A 27,996-nucleotide genomic window follows, 5' to 3' on the forward strand; every position below is an offset into this window, starting at 1 on the left:
TGTTTCTGGGTTGTCTAAGAAAGCAAATGGGACAAGTCGGGAGAAGTAAGCCAGTAAGCAGGATTCCTTCATTATTTCTGGTTTGGTTCTTGCTTGGGCTTCTGCTCTGACGTCCCTCAGTGATGGACTGTTACCAGGAAATGGAAGACAAAATAAACCTTTGCTTCCCCTAGGAGTTGTTTTTGGTTAAGGTGTTTACCACAGCAGCAGAAAGTAGACAGGACAGTAACCTCATTCGGTATCTTCAGCCTCTGTGTTACTGAGGGGCCTTTCAGGGAGGTCAGGTGTAGAATTTCCCAAGTGTGGCTTCTTTCTGGTACTTAAAAAGATTCAGAACTGGGAAAAGTTCGGATGTCAGACTTCCAGATTACAGCTATCCAACCTCTCCTGGTGGATTTCTGAAGTAGAGACAGATATGCGGAGTTGAAAACCAGGAATCTGCTCGGGGGGGGGGGGCGGGGGGGGAGAGAGAGAGAGAAGCAGGACTCCCACTGTGAAGTCCAGGCAGCAGTGTTTCTGACTGCTTCTTTCCTTCTCGCCTTGACTCTGGAGAACACGAGATGCCTCATGGAATAGACTCTTCCAAGGAGCCAGTGGAGAGGGGGCACTGATTACAACCCTTTTTAAAACATGCTGCTTCATAAAAATGTAGCTCTTCAGCCCCAGTGACATAGAAATCTCCTGCACAGATTTAAAAAGAGAAAGCACTCAAATGTGGCAGCCCTCTGAGCTTGGCAGGTGCCGCTGGCTAGCTGGGAACCACCGAGGCTGGAGGAAGCCTGTCTCACCGACTGGGCTTCCTGACCCCATGCCTGCGCACAGTCCTTTGACCAGATTGTACCAGGCTGGTGCCAGGCAACTGCCTCTAAATGCCTATTCCTGCAGATCCCCTACGTCCTGTGGCAATGTGGGCTGTGCATCTCCCGACTCCGAAGTTCAGATACATAGCACCAACCTGAGAAGTCAGGAAACCTTCCATGGTTGATTGTGACTCCACTGGGTAGATCTTAGCTAGACCAGGCTGCAGTTTGCCCCAGGGAAGAACTGTTTAAGTGAAGCCTGAAACAGAGCTCTACTGACTACTGTTCACCAGACTCCTGCTGTTAGCTTGATGTGTACTGTTGAGTTGTTAAAATGTGTGAGGCCCCTTGTGCTTGGTTGGGAGTCTAGACAGGTTATCAGTGTGTTATTTCTTCACTTTGTCTTGCTCTGCTTCTGTGAAGATGAAGACAGTTCAATTTCTTGGGAAAACGTTGATTGATATGCAAATAGACGCAGAATGGCAGGGGGAGCCCCTCACTGGGTTCACCTCAGCTTGCTCTGAGACCAGGTTTTGGCCCATCTCCAAAGGCAAAGGATTGACAGTGGTCATTGCTGGGGTGGGGTGGAGTCACAGAAACCCAGGAGGGCACACTTGCTGAAATCAGGAGCTGGCTAATGGAAGCAAGGGCTGACAATGGCAAACTGCCCTTCAATCAAACTAGTTTTCAGTTCCCAAGGAATAGGCACTGAGCAGCTCTTGTCTGATTTAGTGCTCAGACTCTACACTGGGGGTGGTCCTAATGCATTCATCCAGGCAACAAGAATGCAGTAAGTTGAGGCTGGGGGTTTGCTTCAGTAGGCTGGTCCACACAGCAGTGCAGAGGGTCAGGCCCTCCAGCTTGACAGGGAAGCGAGCATTGTCAGAGTAAGTAGAGGTTGGGAGCACACTACCATGGTGCATCCTCCAGCTCCTGTGGCCATGCTGTTTGCACTGCCTTCAATACTAAAGTCACTGGTGCTAAGGCATGGCTTCTCAAGCGGTTGAATCTAGAGGCTGCTCCCCATCCCAGGGTGATTCTGGGGTGTGGGACAACATACATCTTGAAATGAGAGCATGCCCTTCTTAGTGTCACCTTACTGTTTGAAACAGCCATCAAAAGGTGCTTAAAATAGATTCAAGGAAGGTAGGGAATAGTATCTACACAGCAGGGTTGCAAACCACCCTGGAAGGTTTACCAACTTCAGACTCCTGACCCCTGCTGCTAGTCACTTCAGCTTCTGGGAGTGTGACTCACCCCCCTCCTCTCCCCTCTGCAGGCTGGGCATCTTCAAACCACAGCTAGGTAGTGTGCTCCAGCATGCACACAGACAGAGGCAGTCACCTCTGATTACCTGTTTATACCTGTGAAATGACCCATTGTCTGCCTGGTGTGGCTCCAGAGGGGGGTGACCTTGATACTGACACTCTGAGCACCTTGAGTAATAAGGATTGCAACCTTCGAGTTTTGCTTTCAGTACAAGAAAAGGCGTGCGAATTCTTTGCAACTCACCAGGCTCCCATTTTCTCACCAAATGCTGCACACACAGTATGTTCGGGTTTTCTGATAGAGAATATGATCATGTTTTTGAAATGTGGCTTTTTTCTCTCATCCTGCTTGGGGGAGTTATGAATCACAGGAGTTAGTTAATATTTCAAGGATGTTTATTGCTTTTCTTCCTAAGGCACGTGACACACTGGTTCATAGCTTCTTGTGGGAGGAATTTCAGAATCAGGCTCTGGGAAGGAGGCCAGCCATGAGCACTTGATTTTCATGACCAGAACACGAGGGTGCAAGGGTACCATTCATCACTGTCACGCTCCCTGGACTTCTGTTTAGCCTTGGTGACCCATGGGTTAATTAAAGCACAGCAGCGTGTCTTTGGCTTTCATAGACACATGAATCAGACCAACCACACACACCACCATTCAGAATAACCTTAAAGTATGTGTGGATGTATGTCTCCTATACATTGTTTATTATTTTATTATGTTTTATTTATATACATATATATACATATATAGAAAACATTAAAAGATGATGGAATCGAGATTTTAAATAATATGTTATAAAAACCAGTAACTTCATAACTAACTGGTTAACTTGTCCCACACTTGACTGGTCATTATTAGTACCTGAATCAGAATTTGTTTATTCATTTATTTTTTTAATAATGAGAAACACTGCTTTTATTTCCCTTTTGATTACTTCTTAGAGATGTTTTGCATTTTTTATTTAAAAAAATATTTTATTAATAGTGAGTGTATGTGTGTGTGTGTGTGTGTGTGTGTGTGTGTGTGTGTGTGTGTTTGGGGGTTGTTATATGTGTGAGTGCAGGCACAAGCATGTCATAGCATGCCTGCAGAGATCGGAGGGCAGCTTTCAGGAGTGGATTCTCTCCTTCCACCACGGAATCTTGGGACTGAACTCAGGTCATTATGCTTGCACAGCTGACACTTTTACCCACCGGGCCATTTTGAAGGCCCTTGTGTTCTTAAATGTGCACAATTGTGCCACACTCGCGTCTGGTTTCTATGCAGATTTGTGAGTGGAGCTCAACATGATATGACAACTAACCCATAAGATGTTTGCACAGGTAAACTCCGACTTATTTTCCTAGATGGTGCAGGGTGATGCATGCATCTAGCTTTAAGAAGGTGCACTGTATCTTAGTCGATGCTTGCCAGTATTTTAGGGGAACTTTGGGAGGGGGCTTCCAGGAGCAACAAAAGAAGCAGTTCTTCTTCTAAAGCTTGCAGCTATGGAGTCATAAAAACATGAGGTCTGATGGAAGCCATTATCTCCTAGATTCTCAGGATATTACTGTTCCACATTTTGGCCTTCACTTATTTTTATCAAAATGAATCTACATTGAACTGGAACAAGCATTTAGTCAGAGTACAGATGTCATCTTCCATTCTATTTGATCAATTATGCCAGAGAAGCAATCCAGCCAGAGCCCAGGGTCCTGAGGCCTGACAGAAAGGTGGGGAAGTGACGACGGGGTCATGAGAAGGGACAGGAGCCCTCACCTAGGAATCTGGTTGAAGCCTCTCTCAAGAGGTAAAGCCGGAATTACAACAAAATCAACGACTACTCAATGCCCTCTCCCTTCCCATTTGTAAACTTCTAGGAATCTCACCAGAAACCATGCTGACATGGGTACCAAACCTCTCAGGTAACCCTGGAGGCTGCTGGTTTTATTTTATCAGATTATAATTCCACCCAAGACCTCTCCAGAGCCACCCTCTAATCTTGCTTATCAAAGGAGAGAGAAAAGGAAAATAAAGTTTCTTAGCAATAATTTGAGACACAGTTTGAGAGTCACCCAAAGAGTCTATGCACAGTTGTAACCTGTTCACATTTGGCTTCATCTTTTTCCCTGAGTGCCTCTCTTTCTCCTAGTCCACATGCTTAGGCCACATTAAACTTCTTTATATTGGCTAATCTTAAAATTCTCTTCTCCATCAAATCTCAGTTTGACCCAAGGTCCCTAAAAGCTTAGGAGAACTCCTTGAGTGGATGAGGTGACAGAGGGGAGTGTCTGTCTTCTCACTGCTGACAAGTCCTGTCACACTTGTCCTTTCTAGGCCTTCCTTCTCATTTGCATAGTCCAGACACCATTCTCTACCTCCTCACACAAGACTTCTGCACTTCTCATATGTGTCCTTTCCATGACTGCCTGATTAATTGCTGTAAAAAGGCATAGTCTACTTACCTCTTCCTTAGGATGCAGTCTAACCTGGGCTGGAGGATGAGCTTTCCATGGACTGATCCTCACCAGCTCTCCCTTACACAACACTCCTTTTTGCTTTAAAACAAAACAAGGGAGCTGGAGAGATGGCTCATGTTTAAGAGAATTGGATGCTCTTCCAGGGGACCCAGGCATCTCACTGACATGGCATCTCACAGTTCCAAGGGGATCCAAGGCTCCCTCCTGGTCTTCCATGGATACTAGGCATGCAAGTGGTGCACAGACATATGTTCAGATAAAATATTCATACACATATATGGGGAACCTGCCCCCATTTTTTCCCCAGGGTACTCTTGAGGAGAGAGGGATAAGAGGTATTAGGTAGAAAGACAGAGGGGAGAGAAACAGATAGAAACACATGATAGCCTCAGGAGGGCCTGGATCAATATCCACTGGCCCCTCCTGCATCTTCTAAAGGGCCTTTTATAGGAATGCCACGGGGTAGAGCAAAAGATCTCCCCCTAGCACAGCCAAGTACAGAACCTTCCAATCATCTGGTAACCACACACATGGTCAAACAATCCTTAATGCAGACCCTGCTGGATAAAGCAAGCTTAGATCTCACTAGGAAACCTTTGTGGGCCTCCACACACATACAATAAAAAATTAAAAAGATTGGGGATATTACTTAGTAATGTTATTGACTAGCACACACAAAATCCTGGGTTTAATCCTCACCATTCTCTGTAATCACTAGACTTTGGAGGTGGAGGCAGGAGGGTCAGAAGTTCAAGGTTATCTTCTGCAACATAGGGAGTCCAAGCCTAGCCTAGGATACAAAGTGAGACCCTGTCTCAAAAAATGCACACACACACACACACACACACACACACACACACACACACACACACACAAATGTATCATCTATTATCTATCTGTCTGTCTGTCTATCTATCTCTATTACCTCTCTATCTATCATCTATCTATCTATCTATCTATCTATCTATCTATCTATCTATCTATCTATCTATCTACTATCTATCTATCTATCTATCTATCATCTATCTATCTATCTATCTATCTATCTATCTATCTATCTATCTACCTACCTGCCTGCCTGCCTACCTATTTATAGTATGTGTAGGTCTAGGGGCACAGCTCAGAGGTGGAGCACTTGCCTAGCAGGTACAATACTTCAGAACTTCAAAAACTGTGTAATGAAAGTTAAAGACAACTATATTCACTATATAAAGATGAACCGATGTTAATATTTTTCTATATTTTCTGTAAATACACCTAAAGCTCTACATCCATTTTTCATTCTCTCATTTTTTCAAAAGGACATTCATATTATTTTTGACAATCTATTTATATTTATGAATTTTTAAAAGGACCACCAATTAGGAAAATCAATTTATAGAAATTGGTAGCAGAGAATACATACATTGTCACTTTGATAAATTTTATCTAAATATTAAATTATATTATGTCACTTTAAATGTTTTTAGAAAAATGTGGTAATTTTTCTTTTTTCTTTTCCTTCCTTGAAAATAGATTTCTCCCATATAATATGTTCTGATTACAGCTTTCTCTCTCCATACTCCTCCCAGTTCCTCCCCACCTCCCCTCCCATCTGGATCTACCTCCTTTCTGTCTCTCCTTAGAAAACAAACAGGCATCTAAGGGATAATAATAAAAAAACAAAATATAATAAGAGAGAACAAAAACAGACATCAGAACATAACAAAACAAACAGAAGGAAAGGAGCCCAAGAAGAGCTCAAGAAACAGAGATGCAGAGACCCACTCCTTTGCACACATAAATTCCATAACCCACAAAACTAGAAGCCATAATAGGCACATGAAGAGCCTGTAGGGGGAAAATTTTTTTAAAAAAGGTAAAATTAAAAGAAAAGGAAAAAGAAAGAAAAAGCCCTGGCATGACATTATGAGACAAGGAACCTCCAAAGATGCTGCTGAATTTGTTTTGTTGGCCATCTACTGCTAGGTATGGCGCCTACATTTAAGAGTAATTTGTTTCTTCAGTGAGAGTCCCTTGAAGAAAATTATTTTTTTCGGAAGTGGTTATCAGTTGGAGGGAGCTTCTGTGTTAGGGCTGAGGGCATGCTTCCCCTTTCAGTGCTGGAACAGTTGGTACAGATCCTTGAAGCCCCTGTGCACACTGCTTCAATTTGCCAGTTCACATGGGCATCAGTCTTGTGTTTAGAAGGCCTTGTTTCCTTGGTGTCCTCCACCCCTTTGGCTCTTCCATTCTTTCAACATCCTTTTCAACAGAGTTCCCTGAACCCTGAGAGGAGAGATTTGATGGAGACATTCTATTTAGGCCAGAGTATTTCAAGGTCTCTCACTCTCTGTATAATGTCTGGCTGTGGGTCTCTGTATTTGTTCCCATCTGCTTCAGGAGGAAGCTTCTCTGATGATAATTAAGTGAAGCACTGATCTATGAGTATAGCAGAATGTCATTAGGAGTCATTTTATCACTGCTTTTTTTGGGAGGGCAGTGTCAAGACAGGGTTTCTCTGTGTAGCTTCGCACCTTTCCTGGAACTCATTCTGTAGCCCAGGCTGGCCTCACAGAAATCCGCCTGTCTCTGCCTCCCAAGTGCTGGGATTAAAGGCCATGTGCCACCACAGCCTGGTCTTATCACTGCTTTTTTTTTGTTGTTAGAACAATAGTATTTGGCTTTCCCCTATGTCTCTGGGCTAGCTATATCAGGTTCTTGGTTACCCAAGCAGTGTCAAGTATGGGTTCCATCTCATGGAGTGGGCCGTAAGTCAAATCTGATATTGGTTGGTTACTCCCACACCTTTGTGCCACCATTACACCAGCATGTCTTGCAGATAGGGCACCATTGTAGATTAGAGGGCTTGTGGCTGGGCTGGTGTTTATATTTCTCCTTTGGGACCATACAGAGTAAATTCTGGTACTATGAACACCGGCCCATAAGGGTAAAAAGCTCTGAGCTGACACCAGCTCTACTTCTCCATGTTCAAGGAGTTGTGTATATGTTGTCTTCAGCAATGGAGACCTACTGTCAGTTTCTGGAGAATAAATTATATTCTTGGGTTGTTTGGGTGTTCCCAAAGAGCCCCTTTGGCCAACAACTCAATTAGATATAACCTATTCCCAGTACTGGAAACTTCTTGTGGTAACAAGAGATGACCAGTTGGGGCTGTGTCTCCCCTGTTTATTTGGCGATTTCATTTAGATCACTTTCACATGTGCATGTATTTTAGGAAACTTCTATTGTGTTAGGTTTCCATATGACCCCTCAAATGGCACTCAATTTTAGCTGTTTCTCCCTGTATCCCCTCCTTCTGCCTCTGTGCTCTGCCTCCCCACTTGATCCTCCTGTTCCAGTCCTCCCTTGTCCATCCATAACTATCTGTTCTATTTCCCCATCCCAGTGAGAGCTATCTGTCCCCCTTCATTCCTAACTCTATACTGAACATCTGTGGCTCTGTGGATTGGTTCGACTTATTTATCATTGACTTTACAGCTAATATCCACATGTGAGCAAATGCATATTATAATTGTCTTTCTGGGTTGCCTTGTTCAGGATGATTTTTTTTTTAGTTTTATCCATTTGTCTGCAAATTTCATGTTTTAATTTTTTAAATGGCTGAGTAATATTCCATTGTGTAAAAGTGCCACATTCATCTGCTGAGGAACATCTAGGTTGTTTGCAGTTTCTGGCTATTATGAATAGAACAGCAATCAACTTGGATGAGCAAATGTCTCTGTGGTAGGATGGATTGTCCTTTAGATATATGCCCAAAAGCGGTGTGGCTGGATCTTAAGGCAAATTGATTCCCATCTTCCTGGGGAGCTGCCATACTGATTTACATAGTTGCTGTACAAGTTTGACTTCTACCAGCAATGAATGAATGTGTCTTTACTTCACATTCTTGCTAGAATGAACTGTCACTTGTTTTATTGATCTTAGTCATTCTGACAGGTGTGAAGTGTAATCTCAAAGTAGTTTTGATCTTCATTTCCCTGATGACTAAGGATGTTGAATATTTCTTTAAGTGTTCCTTAGACATTTGAAATTCCTCTTTTGAGAACTCTCTGTTTAGATCTGCACCCCAGTTTTTAAATTGGGTTATTTGTTTTCTTGATATCTACATTTTTTTCTTTCTTTTTATTATTAAGAAATTTTCTATTCATTTTACATACCAAGCAAGCACACAGATCTCCCTCTCCTCCTTCTTCCATTCCCCAGCCTTCCTTCTACCCCCAACCCACCCCTAATTCCCACCTCCTCCAAGGCAAGGTCTCCCATGGGGAGTCAACCGAGCCTGGTACATTCAGTTGAGGCAGGTCCAAGCCCCTCCCCGCTGCACCAAGACTGTGTAAGGTGTCCCACCATAGGCACTGGGCTCTAGAAAGCCAGTTCATGCCCCAGGGATTGATCCCAATCCCACTGCCAGGGGCTCCCCTAAACAGTTCAAGCTAAACAACTGTCAAGGGCCTAGTCCAGTCCCATGGGGGCTCCACAGCTATTGCTCCACAGTTCATGAGTTTCCACTAGTTTGGCCTGGCCATCTCTGTACGTTTCCCTATCACAATATCTAGTTTTTTTAGTTCTTTATACATTTTGTATATTAGCCCACTATCGGACATGTACTTGATAAAAGTCTTTTCCCATTCTCTAGGCTGCTGCTTTGTCCCAATGATGGTGCCTTTTGTCATGCAGAATCTTTTAGCTTTGTGAGGTCACATTTATTAATTGTTGATCTTAGTGCCCTGCAAAATCACTGTATTGTTCAGGGAGTCTTTTCCTCTGCCAAAGAGTTCAAGACTATTCCCCATTTTCTCTTTTATCAGGTTCAGTGCATCCTGCTTTATGTTGAGGTCTTTGATTCATTTTGGAGTTGAGTTTTGTGTAGGGTGATAAGTATGGATCTCTTTGGATTTTTCTACATGCATCTGTCCAGTTTGGCCAGCACCATTTGTTGAAGATGCTGTCTTTTTCCCAGTGAGTATTTCTGGCTTCCTTTATCAGGTGTCCATACATGTCAAGATTGTCTAGGTCTTCAATTCAATTCCATTAAACAGCGTTTCTATTTTTGTGTCAATACCATGCTATTTTTATTACTATCGTTCTGTAGTACAACTTGAGGTCATGTCTGATTTTGTAAATTTGGATGTGCTCTCTCTGCTTGTTGGTTAATTAGGCAAAGGGTTTGTCAGTCTTACTGATTTTCTCAAAGAACTAACACTTTGCTTCATTGATTCTTGGTTTTTGTTCTATTTTATTTATTTCAGCCCTGAATTTGATTATTTCTTGCATCTATTCCTTTTGGTTGTGATTATTTTTTTTTTGGTTTTTTGAGACAGGATTTCTCTGTGTAGTTTGGGTGCCTGTCCTGGATCTCACCGACCTTGAACTCACAGAGATTCGCCTGGCTCTGCCTCCCGAGTGCTGGGATTATAGGCGAGCACCACGACCGCCTGGTGATTTTTTCTTTTTGTTATAGATCTTTTGGGTTTGCTGTTAAGTGTCTAGTATGAGATTTTGTTTTGTTTTGTTTTTATGTAGGTTCTTAGTGCTATGAACTTGCCTCTCACAACCACTTTCATTGTGTCTCTTAAGTATGGATATGTTGTATATTCATTTTCATTCAATCTAGAAAGTCTTTCATTTCTTTCTTGATCTAGTTTTCATTCAGTAGTTGCTCAGTTTCTATGTGTTTCTCTTGTTGATATTCATATTGCTTTGGGCCTCTGATGATAAAAATGGTAGGTTGTGATACAGAGAATGCATGTGTCAGGACACAGAGGATGGAAAAATGGTGATTGATCTCCACAGTCACCTTTGAGTGACCACACTGAGTGACCACAATGGCAATAACTTAATGCTTTTGTTTGAATGGGAAATGTCCCTCATGTCTCCCATGTTTGACCATGTAGTCCCCAGCTGGTGGCATTGTTTTGGGAATTTGTGTAACCTTTATGGTGTTACATAATGTCATAAAGGGAGTAGGCTACTAGGTGTGGGCCTTGCAGGTTATTCCTGCCTTGGCTCTGATCCAGTTCTTGCCACCTGAGCCACACTATGTGAACAATTTCCCTTTGCATTGTCCTGATATTATGGATGAAGTTTCTCAGCCACTCTGTTATTCCTTCCATAATGTGCTATTCCCTCTGAAACTGTGAACAAATAAGTTGTTTTTTCCCCCTCGTTGCTTCAGTCAGGCATTTTGTCTCAGTTAAGTTAACTAAGATGTCCGTGGAGCTTTGGTGAACATTCATCCCTAACCCAGTAATGGGCATCTCTTTGTCTTGTCCTTGTTCCACCCATCTCCTACTGTGTTCAACTCTTCTGCCCTACAGCAAACTTCTTGTTCTTTGAGAGCTGGGGAGTTTCCCATCTCAACCTGTGCTTGGAGTTCTTTATGCTTTTGAAGCCAATTGTTGAGTGATCACTCATCACATATCTTTTCTTCTCATCTGAATCTTTCTCAGTAGAACAGCCCAGTTATACATGTACAAATAACCCGCATCCCCCTTGCAACACCGAATCAATTACTTGTTACTTTATTCTTAGACTAGGAGTTTCCTCTTTGTTTCTGGTACCTGAGAGTTATACTTGATGCCTTTTAGATCAGGCATGCATTGTTTATGATTTTATAACTTACTGGATGAGTGTACATATTTATTGGGAGTGAGTTAGCTAAGTTTCACACATTGGGTACTTGATGCATCAGTTGAGTGATTTCCTCTCACGTGACTTGCTAGTGTAGACAATAGTTTAGGTGAAGTACCCTCTACGGAACCACTGTTACACTCAAGTGATGAGCTTTCTTGAGTGTGTTTTAATATTCTTTAAAGACCTTAGAGAAGAGAAGTGTGACATAAATAAGTCACATTGAATATGTTTGGGATAATTTATTTCTTGGAAGTTTCACAGCAATCAGTTGAACAAAATCTCCAGAGCCCTGGATTCTTCTTCAGTCTCTTGGTGCAGCTGAGCCTTTTACTCTTCGATAAAGTGGGACCACACCTCCATGAACACAAATGATTGGGCAGAAAGAGTCAAGGCCAGCTGGTTCTGAACTCTGAAAAACAATCAAAGGTCTATAGTATCTGATTTATTTCTGAATCACACAAAAGGCAACCAAAAACGGAAAAAAAAAAATAGGATAGAATTTGATGTTTTTTCTTGCTCCTATCTTGTTCCATTCTTGGCTCACAGGGATCTTGAAGATGGCAGTCATGTTCCAAGGGTCGACCCTGAATTGTTGCCCAAGTAGACATATTCACAAAGAACTGTGCTTGTCCAAAGATCATTGGAACAAGTGACAATAAATTCTGGGGAGGATACAGGGAAAAAGAATCCTCATTCATTGTTGATGGATTGCAAAAACTAGTGCAGCCACTATGGAAATCAGTGTGGAGAATTCTCAAAAAATTAAAAATAAGTCTATCATAGGACCCAGCTATATCACTCCTTGGGATATGCTGAAAGGACTCAACATCCTACTTTACAGATCTATTCACAGTATCTAGGAAATAGAAACAACCTAAATGTCCTGCAACTGATGAATGGATAATGAAAATGTAAATATATATACACTATGGAATTCTATTCACCTCTAAAGTTAAATGAAATCATGAAGTTTGAAGGTAAGTGGATGGAACTAGAAAAGATCACATTGAGTGAAGTAGTCAAGACCCAAAAAGACAAACATCATTTTCTCTCAATGAAGATTCTTAGTTCCAAATCTTCAGATATTAGTCTACAGCCTGTAGTAACTAACTATAGAAACCAGGAAAGTAGAATGGGACCATTGTCAGGATATGGAGGTTGGGGAGTAATAGAGAGAAGAATAGCAGAGTATAACTTATCTGATCAGGGAAATGGGAAAGGGGGTGCTTTCTAGGGAATAGGAGGGAGGAAATACAGGAGAAGGTGGGCGGTGGGCAAAATAATAGGAATGTCTGAAAAAGTCACAAGGAATAATACTATTAACTATTTATCTAAAAGAAGAAAACCGCTTGAATATTATATACATATATAGTTTTAATGAACTTTTCTTATCTGGGCTGATGGTATTCCAGCCAAGAGCCAAAACAAAGATTTTTGTTAGGTAACAAAAACTTCAATACTAAACCTAAGAAGCCCTCTTTTGAGTTGTTGGCCAGAGTTATCCAAAAGACCCCAAAAACATACAGCCTCTTGCTGTTGCCCTTGCTTACATCCTAGAGGCAGAAAGTAAGTTCTAATTGCTGGAGATATTATGCACTTCAGATACAGGGCCCGTAGATCCCTGAGATGGAACTGACATGAATTCATCCTCTCTGAGGACTAGTTTTAATGGTATCAGAAGGTACCATGCAAGCTTCCAAAGGAGGGAGGCAACCAGTAGTCCTATCCAGTTGTGCTGCCCATGAATCACATTAATGACTAGCATGGCATGATAACCCTAGGGTGCAGTAGTAGCACACTCACTTTTGTGGTAACCAACAGCTCTCTAGTTGGACTTAAGACCCACTCAAGCAGAAGGAAACCATGCTTGGTACTGGAAATGTAACTAACTACTCAATGCTAGTGAAGTCATGGATATTGGAGGAGAATCTACAACCTTTAATTTACTAAACCAGCATAATCCCTAACCATAATCTATAAACATTTTCCCTTATACCCACAGATAAATGTAGTCTTCACTCCTCATCAAGGAAACTTCTTTTTGCAACAGACAGAGATCACTGTAGAAAACCATGATCAATCATAGTGCATCGTTGTGGTTCCAGTGGATACATCTACAAAACACTCTCACACCTAAGACTCAGAGAACATTTTAGAAGAGGGACCAGAAAAATCAGAGCATCAGGGAGTTTTCTGGGAAACTGAGTTTTCTAGTAATATCAGAAGCTATACTCATAAAGCCTTATTAACATGACTGTTCACATGTGAGTTGAACAAGGATAAACACCAATGGACATGGCAAAGAAGACAGAAATGTCCCACAAGGCCTCACCCCTACATGAAGAACTATAGGCAACCAAGGAAAGCTGTAAATCAGGAGAGGTGGTCTTTTCTATGGAAGAGCACACAAAATGGTTATCCAGTGCCAAATGGTCAGCCCTGAAAATATGCATACAGTTAACACTCTACACACCGAACAGGCTATATTTAGGAACACACACACACTCATCATTTATTGGCACTGGCTTGCTTCCACTTATTCCACTTTTTCTGAATTACATTTCTGTGAACATTCATGCACATGTTTTGTAGGTTTGGATATTTTCAGCGCTCCTGTTTTCCAAAGCTATTGTACCAGACCTTTAGCCTGATAGGCAATATATAAGGACTCCAAATTTTCCATGTCCTCATCAACACTTGTCTTTTTTATTTTAGCATCCTAATGTGTGTGAAGTGGAATCTTTCTGCGGTTTTGATTATGTGTCCATAAAGATTATGTTGGAGCATCCTTCTATGGCCATACATACATCATCTTTGGAGAAGGTGTATTGTTTTTGCTTTCTTTGAAGCTGAGTTTTTTTTTTTTTAAATCTGTTTATGGTTGAGTTTTCAGTGTTCTTTGTATCTGATTGATTCAGATCTCCTCATTCTTAATTTTATTTTCTCTAAGATCAGTTTTGCTCACGGCTTATGTGTTGATATTTTCTTCTCTGTGATTTTGTTGTTTAGACATGCCACTTCTTTTTTATTTCACTACATTGTCTTATATCCCATGCAGGTAATGCATTTTTTTCTATGGTTTTCCATGAGTGAAAATTCTATAATATAAAATATTTTTGAGAACACAATTAATGTCTATCACAACTTTCTATACTCACTATGTTTACTTTGTTCAAAAATAGTTACTTGACAAGTTCACAATGTTCTTTCGCAACTTGGTTCAAATTATTCTATGAATGATTAATATCTTCTGGCGTTAAAAGTATGAGCTTGGCTCTTATTCTAATTCTGGTGCTGATGAATTATGATCTATGCTTATTTCTTTAAAAATTTTCCAATATATTTTGGGGTGAATACTGGGCAGAAATAAAAATACGGTATTCTGCCTTTTCTCTCCAAACTTGCTAGCATTTGAGATTGAATAAAATACATTAGGATACCACCATCTAGAGATGATCATGGATTTAGTCAAAAGTGAAATAAAGTTGGTACCTTCAACTTTCTTTAGAAACTAGGTTGTTTTTTGAAATTCATCAAGTCTTCTGGAGTCACTGCATGCATGAGTAAGCCAAGGCCAACCAGAAAATGTGCCTCTTGCTCACTCTAAGGCACACTCTCTTAATGGTTCTGTCAAACCTCTCCCATTGATTATAAAATCTCAAAATAAAGTATTCAAGGCAATTGCACAACGGCTCTATTCTGGTAATACCACCCTCTCACCTCTGACGAAGTGCTGGTTTGCCTTTTGCAAATGTTATATTTGTGTGGGTTCAAGTGTTCTCCCAATGACATAGGGTCAGCTCAAGTGATGGGAGGCAAGAGATAAGTTCTTTAGTCCTCCAGCCAAGCATCTAACCACTAAACCACACTGCTATTCCCTCTAATTACCTGTTAGGTAATAGGTGTAAAAATATGCCTTTGAGGTAATGAGATAAAATTAGAAGTTAGGTGATTGGCTTGGTCTTAATATCCATCTTAGCCACTAAAACAAAAAGCCACAAGAAACAGTTGGGCCCAAAGGGTTCATTGGAAAAACAGAAGAAGTGAGTGGCATCTCTGGGTAAATTCACACCATGAAAACAGACAGGCATTGAGGAATTTCCCTAAGAAGACCCCCAAAATAGAAGGTTCCTTAAGCTTACTGGGAACATGGCATCATTCAGAAGAGCTGGGATGGTGTTCTCTTTTCTTTTCTTTTCTTTTTTTTTTAAAATTTAATGATATTTTCCAAATTCTCTTGGCAATTTTATCATCAAGGAGTTTATCTGAGTTATTTGATTCTGTTAATTTGAAATGTAAACCACATAGAAAATATTTCCCTCAAACCGTCTTATTGATTACTAGCAACAAGCTTTACCGATGAAAACATGATCACTGCAACAAGATGGCGATTTAAGACACGGGGACCTTGTGCTGTAGCAATTTCCACCTTTGCTGTCATGAGGCAAGGAATGCTAAAGTAATCCTGTAAGTTCTAATCACATTACTTGCTGATAGAGCTGACCCAGGGAGGCATGCAGACCTTGGCTTCAGTATCTGTAAGTAGGATTATGGATCTGTGTCTTATCTTTTTTTTATCAAGATTATAAAAATGAAACACTAAGGATTTTGGAAAACAATTTCAAGAAGTTTCATATGGTGTTAATGACTATATTTTGAACTGAAATTTCTTAAGGAAAACAAAGAAGAAAATTTCTGTATACTGTATTATTCCCTTCCTCTTACGACAAAGCACACTGGATTGGGCTAACTGGCATGCTTCTTTATCCCACTAGAGGGTGGTCCTGTCACCTCCATGGTACAGAACACACAGGATGTGGAAAACCACTCAGACCCGAAAGCACATGTGCTGTATTTGATCTCATGTGATGCTGCCACGTTCTGACCCTGTTAGCTTTCCTGGTGTTCCTCGCCTCTCATTCCTCCGCTTTTCCAGCTTTCCTTTTGCGATGATGGCTCTCTATAAAGCTAGTTTGCGGGATACACGTTACAGCTGTAAAAGTGAGTCTACAGGAATTTAATGGTGCATAACTTTAACTTCAACATGGTTCTTAGTTCCAAATAAATATGATGCCCCGGGTCAGTACATTAATGGATGTGCCTATGCTGTTACCATCAGCAAAGTAAAATATTATGTTTCAAAAACACAAAGGAAAAGTAAGAATCTACAAATGAACAGAGACTTCGCTGAATTGTAGAGACCAAATTATAGAATTTTTGTGGTTTTAGAATTGTAGTTTTATTGCTTTAAAATGGATTCAAGTAAGTTTCAATAAAGACATAGTGAGAGAACTTGGAATTAACAGCCTCTTCCAGCCACACACTCACAACTTAAGCATATACTGGACCAAAGGAGAAGAAAATAAAGAAACCCACAGCTTTGTTACCTAAAGCCTGGAGACAGCTTCTGGCCACAGAGAGAAAGGAAAACCCAAACAGAGTGCTGCTCTGTCCGAGTAGAGGAGACCAAGATGGGAATCCAGGAAGGCCCCATTCCTACAGTGGACAGGGAGGGGTGGTGCAAAGAAAACAGACACCATTGGAGACCCAGAAGGTTCCAGAAAGGGAAGCCCAAGTCTCTGACGGAGTGATAACTTCCCATGGACACAAAAGAACTCCCCTAGTGTTCACACGAAATCGAGAGCAGTTTCTGTGTCCACCAGGGTGGGAACGGGCTATAATACAGGACAAAGGCTGTCTTCTTTGGACTCTGGTGTTTTGCCTGGGTGACTAAATTAGTCATAGGCTGAGGTCTGCTCTTGTCCTAACCCCTTAACAAAAGTCTTAAATTAACCTAACTGGTTCTTAATAATTTATTTATATGCTAAGGAGAAGTAAATACTATTTGAGAGAATACAACAAAACCTAGCAAGCATCCATAATACTTACCATTTGATGAAAAACTACCAAGGAAGGTCTGACTGATAACCAGGAGAGAAGCCAGTCACTAGAAATGTAACTCTAGATGACACAGGAGATAGATGGTGGGCCACATCTATAATTGTTCCTGATCTTGGAATCAAGGGAACAGAGTTGAAGGGAATCATGACCATGGCCAGAAGATAAACAGAAAGATGTGAGAAAAGACTTACAGAATCAAGGTGAAAAAGTAGTATCAGAAACAGAAATGCCCTCAATTGAGTTATCAGGAATTTGGCGCTTTGATTATAGACTTAAAGATGAGTGACCTTAGTGATAAAAATAAAATAGAAATACTTGAAATGCAAGATAGGAGAAATAAAGAGAATAAAAACCATCAATGACTGGCAATGATCAAGTGGAGTTGCAGCTTGAATCCTAGAATGACGACGGGGTTCTAAACACAGTCGTACTCGAGGACTTCACACCGAGGAATTCTAAGCCAGTAAGCATAAATCCGTATTGTATTGGCCACGGCTTTAAATGTATTGTAAGACTAATTTACAGCACCAAACACATATAGGGTGCAGGGGGATCTGCAGAGATGGCCCAGTGCCTAAGAGCTCTTGCACAGGACCTGAGCTTGCTCCCCAGCACCCGTTTGGTGGCTCACAACCATCTGTAACTCCAGTTTCAGTGCCCTCTTCTGGCCTCCTCGGGTACTGAATGCATTTGGTATGTAAACCAGCAAAACACATAGACATAAAATAAAAAAATGAATAAATCTTTAAAACAATAAACTCAACAAACACAGGAGTACTATATGATTTATAGAGCATATCAAAATTAAAATGAAAGACAAAAATAGTTCAAGAGAAGGAACATGGTAATATAAGTTGCATCATTGCCAAGTTCCTATACATGAATAGTGTAGGCAATTGTAAACTAAGAAGTCCATGTTGTATGCCTAGGGGAAACTTGTCCAAAACCCCAGAGGAATAGGATATATAATCAGTAGGGGTAAAACACTACTCACTTTAATGATTTTTTTATTCTGAAAAAGAAGTGAAACATAAAGGCAACAAAACCAAACCAGATAGGAATGTAGGCACAAGTTTGCAATGCTTGTACTCTACCACTGAGTCAAGAGCAGGGAGACTGTAAAGCCACCATAGGCTACAGAGGAGTTCTAGCCAGCCATGCCTACACAGTGAGACTGTCTCAGCAAACCCAGGGCTAAGAATGTGGTGCAACGCTGGACTGTCTGCTTAGCATTCACAAGGACTGGAGTTCAATCTCTAGAAATGTAAAAAAAATCAGTAATTACAGTTAATGTGAATTTAATATATATGAAATAAAACTGAATTACTATATGGAGGGACATTAATGAGATTAGCTCTGTACTTTACCAGAAATCCACTAAACATAAGCAAAACTCCACGAAGCTTGAAAGTTCTTCATACTGAGCTAGCTTAAGTACTACGTGGAAGGAAGCTTATGTAGCTAAACTGATAATAGGATGAGTGGGTTTGAGAATCAGATATGTTATACACGTCACGATGGATAAAAACAACCATTTCTCAATGACAATGGAGCCAATTCATGGAGTACACAGAAATCTTAAATATGCATTTGAAATATGAATTTAAAAACAGGGACAAACGTTAGGGGAAGGACCTGCTCCCAAATGGATAGCTTGGAAGAGACCCAGTAGTTTTGGAGTGGTGGCAATGTTCTACAATTTGAATATTGATGTGGTCAGATACAATTTGTCAAAACTCATGCACCAGTACCTAGCTTGTCCTGGCATGTAATCATAATGAAATGCTCAAAAGCCAAGTAAAACAAAGACACAAACATGTCTATCAACATTCAAGGGAGGATTCTATAAAGTTTGTATTCTCAAGGTGGTAGAGTTGGGAGTCATGTTAGAATGCAGTCCATCTCATAACAGCAGCCTTTATCAGCTGTGGAGCGTGTTTGACTTACATATTCAACTTTTGCCTCCTTTTTGTTTGTTTGTTTGTTTGTTTTTTCGAGACAGGGTTTCTCTGTGTAGCTTTTGGAGCCTGTCCTGGATTTCACTCTATAGACCAGGCTGGCCTCGAACTCACAGAGATCCACCTGGCTCTGCCTCCCGAGTGCTGGGATTAAAGGCGTGCGCCACCACCGCCCAGCCTACTGCCTCTTCTTGATTGTCTCTTGACTTACTTCCGTTGACTCCCTGGTCAGCATTTTCACCGTGCCCCACTTCAATTGTTGCTCATTTCGTAGTTGATGTTAGTTAATCCTTTGGAACCTAGAGGCCGCTGTAAGAGCTTCTCGTCCTCTCCATTCCCTTCTCCTCTCATTTTCTTTCTTTTTAGCAATCTACTGAGACTCATCCTTTGGCCTGTGTCAGATCCCCACCTGTGCGCTCTGTGCTGTTCTGTTTGCTTTTTTGAGGCATCAGTGTGTTCGAGTTGACTAGTGGTATCCTCCAGAGGGCTTTCATCCACACAATTTTAGGTGGGGGAAAGAAGTTTCTTTAAAATCTGTTATGTTCATTGGCTTTCAGTCTTGTCTTCTGTTTACCTTTTTTTTTTTTTCTGTTTTATAACCTTTGAATGTGTGGTGTCATCTGGGCTCCTTCGTATTTGTAATTATACCATATGTCATACATGCACATGACATTTCATTTGTGGTTATTTTATCTTGTTGCAATGAGACTCTTACCACTATTAAGACTTTCTCTTTTTCTTCAATAATGTTTTTAATTTTTGTTGCATTTATTTATTTATTTATTTATTTATTTATTTGTGTGTGTGTGTGTGTGTGTGTGTGTGTGTGTGTGTGTGTGTGTGTGTGTCTGTATGTGGAGTTCAGAGGCCAACCTGGGGGAGTCAATTCTCTCTTTCCACTGAGAATTTAATTCAGGTCCTCAGGCTTGGTGGCAAACGCCTTTATCGACTGAGCCATCTCATTGGTCCCTTTAAGAACACAATACATTTTAAAGCTGTACAGTATTATTTTTAATTCTCTCCCTTTCTCTCTCTGTGTGCACACACATGTGTGTGTTTGTATTTGTATGTGTGTGCAGATCTGTGTAGGGGTATGTGTGTGTGAGTGCAGGTGTCTCTGGAGGCCAGAAGAGGATGTCAAATCTCCTGAAGCTGGAGTTACAGGTAGTTTTGAGCTCCTGGTGACACTTCCCCATCTTCCTCCTCCATAGTTACTATTAGGAGTCTACAAACTGCTTCCCTGTACACAGGAAGCCATTTTGGCTTTAGGATTGTTTTCAATGTTTTGCCTTTTGTTCTGTGTTCCTGTTTCTCTCCCCAGTTTACATTTTCTGAAAAGTTAATGCTAACGGGCTCCTGAAGCTCTCTGCTCACTTCTTTGATTAAAAGTGTTAGTGGACAGTTTCTGCCTTCCAGAGTGTGAGTCTCTCTCTTCCCACTCTTGCCCTCCATAATGTCATGCAGTAGCTCTTACGCCCAGCGCCTCTTTCACCTGTATGATGTGGATGTGCACTGTCCAGTGGTTGCTTTAAATGTCTCTGAGCACACCTGGGCCAGTTCCTAGCCTCCTGCCTTTCTCCCGTTTTATTGCAAGGCTTATAATTTGGAGTTGTGGTGTCTTTTGTTTGTGTGACTTCTCAAAGTTCTGGATTCAGGTAGTTTCTGCTGTCATTATACACATTCATACTACATCTATTTCTCCGGCTCCCACCTGCTAAGTTTTGGCTTGACCCCTGTGGGGTCTGCCGGTCTTTTTGGTGGTCAGCTGTGGATATGGGTAGGGTTCTCCTTGTGTCTGTTAGCTCCTGCTCTGTGGTTCCATGGCCACATAAAGGCATTCTGCTGTGCTCATCAGGCTGTCAGGCTTCTCTGTCTGCTTTGTGGGCCATGAAGTACGGCAGAATGGACTTGGTTAAACCCCAGAAAACAGCTGTTAGCCCCGCACCTCCTCTGGAGAGTGAGGTCCTCTCCGGTGTCTTTCTGCATGTGTGCTGAGGACTTGGGCACCTTGCCTAAGCCTCACTGACTTTTTTTGACAGTTAGGAATTTGGGCAGATTTGGTACTTTGGAATTTAGGCAGATTTTGGGTCTTTGCCCTTCTGATGTTTTTTGGTTGTTAAAATCTCCCTTACCCAGTGTCTCAGTTTTGGAAGGTCTAACCTTTGGCCACTCACAACTTGTCCAGTCCATGCTGGGGTTTTTCCATTGCTATCTCTCTCTTAAAACTTTTTAAAGTCAGATTTATTCACTCTATGGGTCAGTGTTCCCTGCATGCATGCTCCATGCCAAAGGGGGTCCTGGAACTGGATTGTGGATGGCTATGAACCACCATGTGGGTCCTGAGAATCAAACCCATATCCTCTTCGACAGGTGCTCTTAAACACTGAGCCATCTCTCCAGCCCTCCACTGCTCTCTTTTGGAGCCTCTGTGTAGGATGCTAAGCGGTAACTACAAGGGCTTGTCTCTTCATTTCGGCCTCTGTTTGAGAACACCTTTTCCTGCAGTTTTCAAACTCTCTGGAAGTCTCTGGAAGGTTCTTGCTCCTTTAAGAAGTGTGTGTGTGTGCCGGGCGGTGGTGGCGCACGCCTTTAATCCCAGCACTCGGGAGGCAGAGCCAGGCGGATCTCTGTGAGTTCGAGGCCAGCCTGGGCTACCAAGTGAGTTCCAGGACAGGCGCAAAGCTACACAGAGAAACCCTGTCTCGAAAAACCAAAAAAAAAAAAAAAAAAAAAAAAAAAAAAGAAGTGTGTGTGTGTGTGTGTGTGTGTGTGTGTGTGTATGTGTGTGTGTGTGGTGGGTCGTACAGTATTACTTTATTCTGGTTGCTAGAAGTATCTTTCCTTTGCCTATGTTACTATTTGGAGCTAGAATTATTTTTATACATGTTTTTTATTGATGCATTTGTTTCTTTTAGTGGAGTTAAGCCTGTTTGGGTTCCTGGTTTTCCTTCTGTCAGTTAAACTAACCGTGCCTCTAAAGCCATTTGTTTACTTTACCCCAGTTGTCAAGTTCGCTGGCATAAATATTTATGATATTAATAATTCATTTCAACTCTTCTGGTTTTCTGGTCGGCTTTTGGTTTTTATTGGCCCCTTTTGGAACTGTCTCATGTTTTCCTGTTGTATTGATGTAGGGTTTATAATCTCTTTCTCTTTATTTGTACCTACATTGTTGTGCATCTTCTAAGTCCTGTAGGCAACAGTGCTGATCTCGATGTTAGATCTTTTCATGTAGGAACATACTTAGCATCACTACACAGGGTTTTGTTATTTTTGCTTTGGCTATGTTTTTCTTGGTTTGTGTGTGTTTTAGGAGTGGGGTCATGCCTCTGAGTGTGCAGGTGCCCATGTGTCCACACGTGGAAGGTAGAGGAGGATTCAGGTGACTTTCTCTATAGCTCTCCTTGCCTTATTGCCTTGAGGTAGGGGCCCTCACTGAACCCAAAGCTCATAGTTCAGGCTCGGCTGGTAGGCTTTCTGAATCCATGGTGATCTCTATCCATCAATGCCGAGGTTACAGGAGTAAACCACCATGTCTGATTTAAACAGAGTGCTGGAGGATGAAATCAGATTCTCACACCAACTCGTGAGCCATTTCTTCAGCCAGCCCTGACTTTTACATGCACTTTCACCTTTTCTATTTCTTGCTTTGCGTTTGAGCAACTTAGAAAGGTTTTCCTTAGTTTCCAAACTGAATTTACCTGTGTTCCCTCTGTCAAGTGTCTCCAATTTTATCCTGTTTTCATCAGAGAACATCAGCTATGTGGTTTGGATCTGTTTGCAGATTAGGAACTGATTATGCTCATTGTGTGGTCTATCTTGATGAATCTTCCTGTGCCCTTGAACATGGCATGGCAGTGCTCTTATGGTGAGGGCTCTGCTGGTTAGATCAGAAAGTAGCCTAATAATGAAGCCATATATCCAGTGATGTGTGTGCATGCAGAGGTCTAAGATTGACATCAAGGTCTTTTAGCTTATTCATTGAGGTAGCGTCTCAATTGAACCCAGAGCTCAATAATATGGCTTGTCTAGCTGGACAGCTTGCTCTATGGACCCCCACTCTCCCTTTCTAATGCAGAAGTTATAGCAAGAGTTCATGATCACCTGGCATTTATGCAGGTTCTGGGAATGAGAACTCTGATCCTCATATTGTGACAAGCATTTTGTCTGCTGAGGAATTTCCCAGACTCAGTCTCTGCTTTTTAACTACAGTTTTTGACCACTTACATTTAATGCAGAAACTAATGTGGTTGGGTTTAAATTTGCCGGGTCCTTACTTGTTTACTAAGGGTACCATTATTCATTGTCCTCACCCCCATTTCTCTTTCCTTTAAAATTTTTTTAGCAGTCCCTCTTATCTTACTAAGATAAGATGTTGGTTTTCCATATTGTTTTCTATGATTTTATTCTTTAAGTGTAATGTTAGCTTGTCATAGTCTTCCTTCATTTAATGTTATCATAGAGCTTCTATACAATGTACATAATAGTCTGTGTTTTAAAGAATCAAATACTATTTACATTTTTGTTGTCATTATTGTTTATTTACTTATTTACTTATTGAGATAGGGTGTTTCTTATAGCCCAGGCTTATCTGGAACTCTCTATGTAGTCCAAGCTGGCCTTGAAGTCATGATCCTTTGACCTTAGCTTCTTGGGTTCTGGAATTTCATTCACATGTTGTTATGCCTGGTTCCGTATACATATTTTAGAGGTGCTTTTCATTTCTCAGAATGTTTACTAGCATTTGAAATTGAGGAAAAAAGCAAGTCCCAGACACATAGGTTGCTAAAGGTAGACATTTTTTTTCCCTGTTAGTTGAGGTGAGGACAGATTGTGAGAGCAAGTGAGTGGCCAGTATTAGGCTTAACTGTTAGGATAAGCTGGGGGAGCTGTCTTTCATAATTTGTTCAAACATCTGGCCACCACTGTTAAATAGGTTAGGGAAGAGCATATGGTTCTCATTTAGAACATTGCAAATACCATCATCGTGGTGACTGTGAAATTTTTAAAAAGTCCAATACTGTTTTGATTATAAACTCAGACAGAAGGAAAAAAAAAAAAAACAACGAGAAAAACCAACAGCATTCTAAGCTAAGAATTTCAGTGTTTCATTACAGGAGTGTCTAATTCTGTGTCATGTTGTGGCTTTTGAATCTTACTTTAATGAAAAGACAGCCACCGTGTAAGTAAAAGAAAAAATTAAACAATAAAATATATATGTACAAAAGGAAATGATAAATGTATGAGAATTCACTCTTTTTAAAAGCTTGCATTGAGGATCTGAGTTCCATGTTTCTGCTGTAATCCTATTGATTAGGAAGAAGTGTATGTGTTTTCCAGTTAGACTGTAATTAAATTGGAGACTTGTATCTCTGTAAAACAGATGAAAGGGCTCTCGTAAGAGCTGTTAGGTTAATCCAGCTGCTCAAAATGTATGTTGTATTTGACCACTTGCCAAAAAGTGAAAAAAAGTCTGTGGCTGCACGAGCCAGCTGGCACAGGGTTGGAGGGTGGGGTGCTCTCAGCTGATCAGGACTGCGGCCGAAGATGTTTTATAAACCCCACTTTCAAGATGACAATTTTGGCTGTCCTACAATCTTGCCAAGCAATAATATCTTCAGAAGTAGTTTTCTCCTTAGAAATATCTCTTCTGATTCGTATCACGAGACCTCTTAAAGTGAGCCATTTAATAATATTCAAAAATAAGAACTGGCAGTGGTAGCACATTTGATGCCCTGGGTCCAAGCTCTAGCACTAACAGGGGTTTGGCAGACTGGACAGTAAAGCTCCCGACACATCAATTAAAGAGACTGCAATTTTGTCATATTTTTTCATTGAAAAGCAAAGAGTAGGGAAAAAAATCAAAGTCAAGTTTAAAGTAAAAAGCACAATGGAGATATTCATGTTAAAGGTTCATAATTCACTGTATTCATTTTCTGCTGTTATTTAAAGAGAGACTGGCCATGGGTCTATGGAGCTACTCAATATTGTAATTTTATTTCCCCCGCTGCTTGGATTGCATTGTCTTTGTTATATTAGAATAAGCACTCATGTTTCTAACCATTAAGAAAATCTTGGATTACTTTGTACCTGACTCACATGCACGTGCATCTGTGTGTGCCAGAGGGTGTGTGTGCATGTGTGCTCGCACGCCTGCCAGGTGTGGACCGGAGCCTGTCACACTAACAAGTCCCCTGCCGCCCTCCCCTTTGATTTTTTTCCCCACCTGGTGTTTGCCACAGCAACATGTCTGACTGGCCATTTGAGTTATCTGAGAAGCTGTCAAAAGGCTGAGAAGATCTGGGAAGATTTCAAAAGCCTAGCTGAGCCTGCTTTCTCAAGAATAATACTTCGTGACACTTTTATTCTCTATCCCAAACCTCAGATGTTTGATTTTTTTTTTTTTCACTGTAAAATGGGAGCAACAAGAAGTCCTCAGATTTAGAATACTTTAGAAGTATAAAACTCACAGACTGTAGCAGCTCTCACTGAGTGGTACACATTTATGGTTTCAGATAATAAAGTGTTGATGAACTCTTAGATTTTATCATTAGTCTGATATAAAAACTGGTATCTTGATGCAGTTTTTTGCTGTTTTCACTATAAACAATATAAAAGTAAAATCCCAACTAAGGACACATGGCTTTAGTAGTCCTACTGTGTGAATTTTAGCTTTATTCATTTTTGGTTTTATTTGCTTATGTTATGCTAAAAGGTAATGAAGCTACATGGTTTAAAAGTCTAGATTATATAGAGAAAAAAGCCATCAGCCAATATCCCACTCAGGTTCTACCCACAATCACCTGGTTTCCTCTACTTTCATCCCTGAATATCCTCCAGACTCACTTGGCCACTCTCTCTACCATTGCCAGATGATAGAAGCAATGCATGGGTCTTCTGATTCAGTTTAAATTTCAGATCAACAACGAACACAATTTTCAGTAAGAATATACAACGCTGCTTGGCATACTCAAAACAAAAGAAAAGTATTTTGTTTATCTCAAATTCAAAGGCACCTGAGTGCTATGTCCCTAAACCCTCCTGAAATGTTTATACACAAAAAGGGATGTGCTGCTAACTTGACTTTTCATCTTCTACTTCTCCAAAATGGTGGCATGCTTTGTTTGAGTTCTGCACCTGCACAGCCTCTCACCAGCAATGCCTTTGGCCGGCATGCCTCAGCATGAAAAAAGGCCATTTCTTTTTGCTTTATTTCATCAGATTCACTCACAGGTAAGTACCCTTCTGCTCTTAAAAATCATGCTTCAGTGAGTAATCTGCCACATACGCAATATCACAAGTATCATACTTGTAATAAATCCCCAGAGGTGGCATTTATGGTGTCAGAGGGGACATGCTGTAGTGGGTAGCCATTCCAGCTTTGACCTGGAAGTTCTAATCCCCATTGAGGCTTCGGTAATGGTCACGCCTACAAGGCGGGGCTGAGAGAGGATGCTGAAGACCGGAGATCCAGATGCGCAGGCTCTCTTGGTTCCTGAACCCTGAATGCTGGAGCTAGACCGAGCAGAGTTCTCCAGAGAACACCGCTGGACTGCGCCACACCTTTCCCAGACCCTGTAGCCTATCCCTTCACTTGTAAGTTACCCCACAAAATAAACCTCCCTTTTAACTACGTGGAGTAGCCTTAATAGTTTCACCAATATCATGCAGGTAATTTTGGTAGATAATGCAATTTTTTTCCTAAAGGTTACCACAGTGGGCAAGCCACTCAATGCGAAGGACACTAACTTCTACCCATCTCTACTAATGGTGTTGATGAACCCTTAGATTTTATCATTAGTCTGATATAAAAACTGGTATCTTGCAGTTTTTTGCAATCTTCTTTCAAAGAATATGATTGAGAATTATCTTCATGTGTTTTTAATCCATTGAATTTTTCTTGAATTTTCTAGCTGTATCACAATAGTCTGAACAATCAATTTATTTCTGTTTTTTTGTTTGTTTGTTTTGAATTTAAGGACACTGTCTAACAACAGCAGCACAGGTCACAAGAATTCCTTAGTTTTTTCCATCTATATTTTCTTTTCACTTGACCATTGCTGAAGGTTCTCACGTTTATCACCTGTGTAGAGTATAGTTTTATTCTGTTTAATTCATAGTGAGAAATCCTTCACAATCACAGACTGTGATGAGGTTCTGTCTTCTTGGATTTGGGGATTTCCATAGCTTTAACTTTTTCATTGTTGGATGTTTCTTTATAGTTTGGTATCTGCCTTACTTCCTCTGGTCTGTGGTTGTAATCTTAACTTTTTTCCCAGATGTTTTTGTGATTTAAATGTGTACCTTCCAGTAGATGTCATGTGCTGGACACTTGGTTCCTTGGTTTGTGGCATGTTTATGAGCTGTAAGACTTAGGAGTTGGTGCCTTACTGAAAGAAGTGGGTCTTGCCACTGGTGTGGGACTTGGAGGTTGGACTTGTTGCTTGTCTGTTGCTTTTGTTCAACCCTCTTACCTGATTTTCATTCATTAAATTGAGAAATATGTCCAATGCAATAGTATATTTTGGTGAGAAGGTCTTCATTTTTGATTCCTAGCCTTAGTAAGAGTATACTCACCCTGAGATGAAGTGTTACCTGTTTCTATTTTGCAGAGGTATTTGTCTGATTAAAAGCTTATCATTGCTATGATTCTTGTATTATATATATACATATACATATATACATATATATATATATATATATATATATATATATATATATATATATATATATATATATATATATAATTGCTGTGAAGAGACACCATGACCACGTGGCAGCTCTTATAAAGAAAACATTTAATTGGGACTGGCTTACAATTTAAGAGGTTTATTATATTATCATCATGGTGGGACATGGTGGCATGTAGGCAGACATGGTGCTAGAGAAAGAGCTGAGAGTTCTACATCTTGATCTGTAGGCAGTAGAAGGAGATTGTGTATAATACTGGGCATAGTTGAGTATATAG

Source organism: Peromyscus californicus, unplaced genomic scaffold (assembly GCF_007827085.1).
Source record: "Peromyscus californicus insignis strain IS unplaced genomic scaffold, ASM782708v3 Scaffold_12__1_contigs__length_115047231, whole genome shotgun sequence".
Classification (NCBI taxonomy): domain Eukaryota; kingdom Metazoa; phylum Chordata; class Mammalia; order Rodentia; family Cricetidae; genus Peromyscus; species Peromyscus californicus.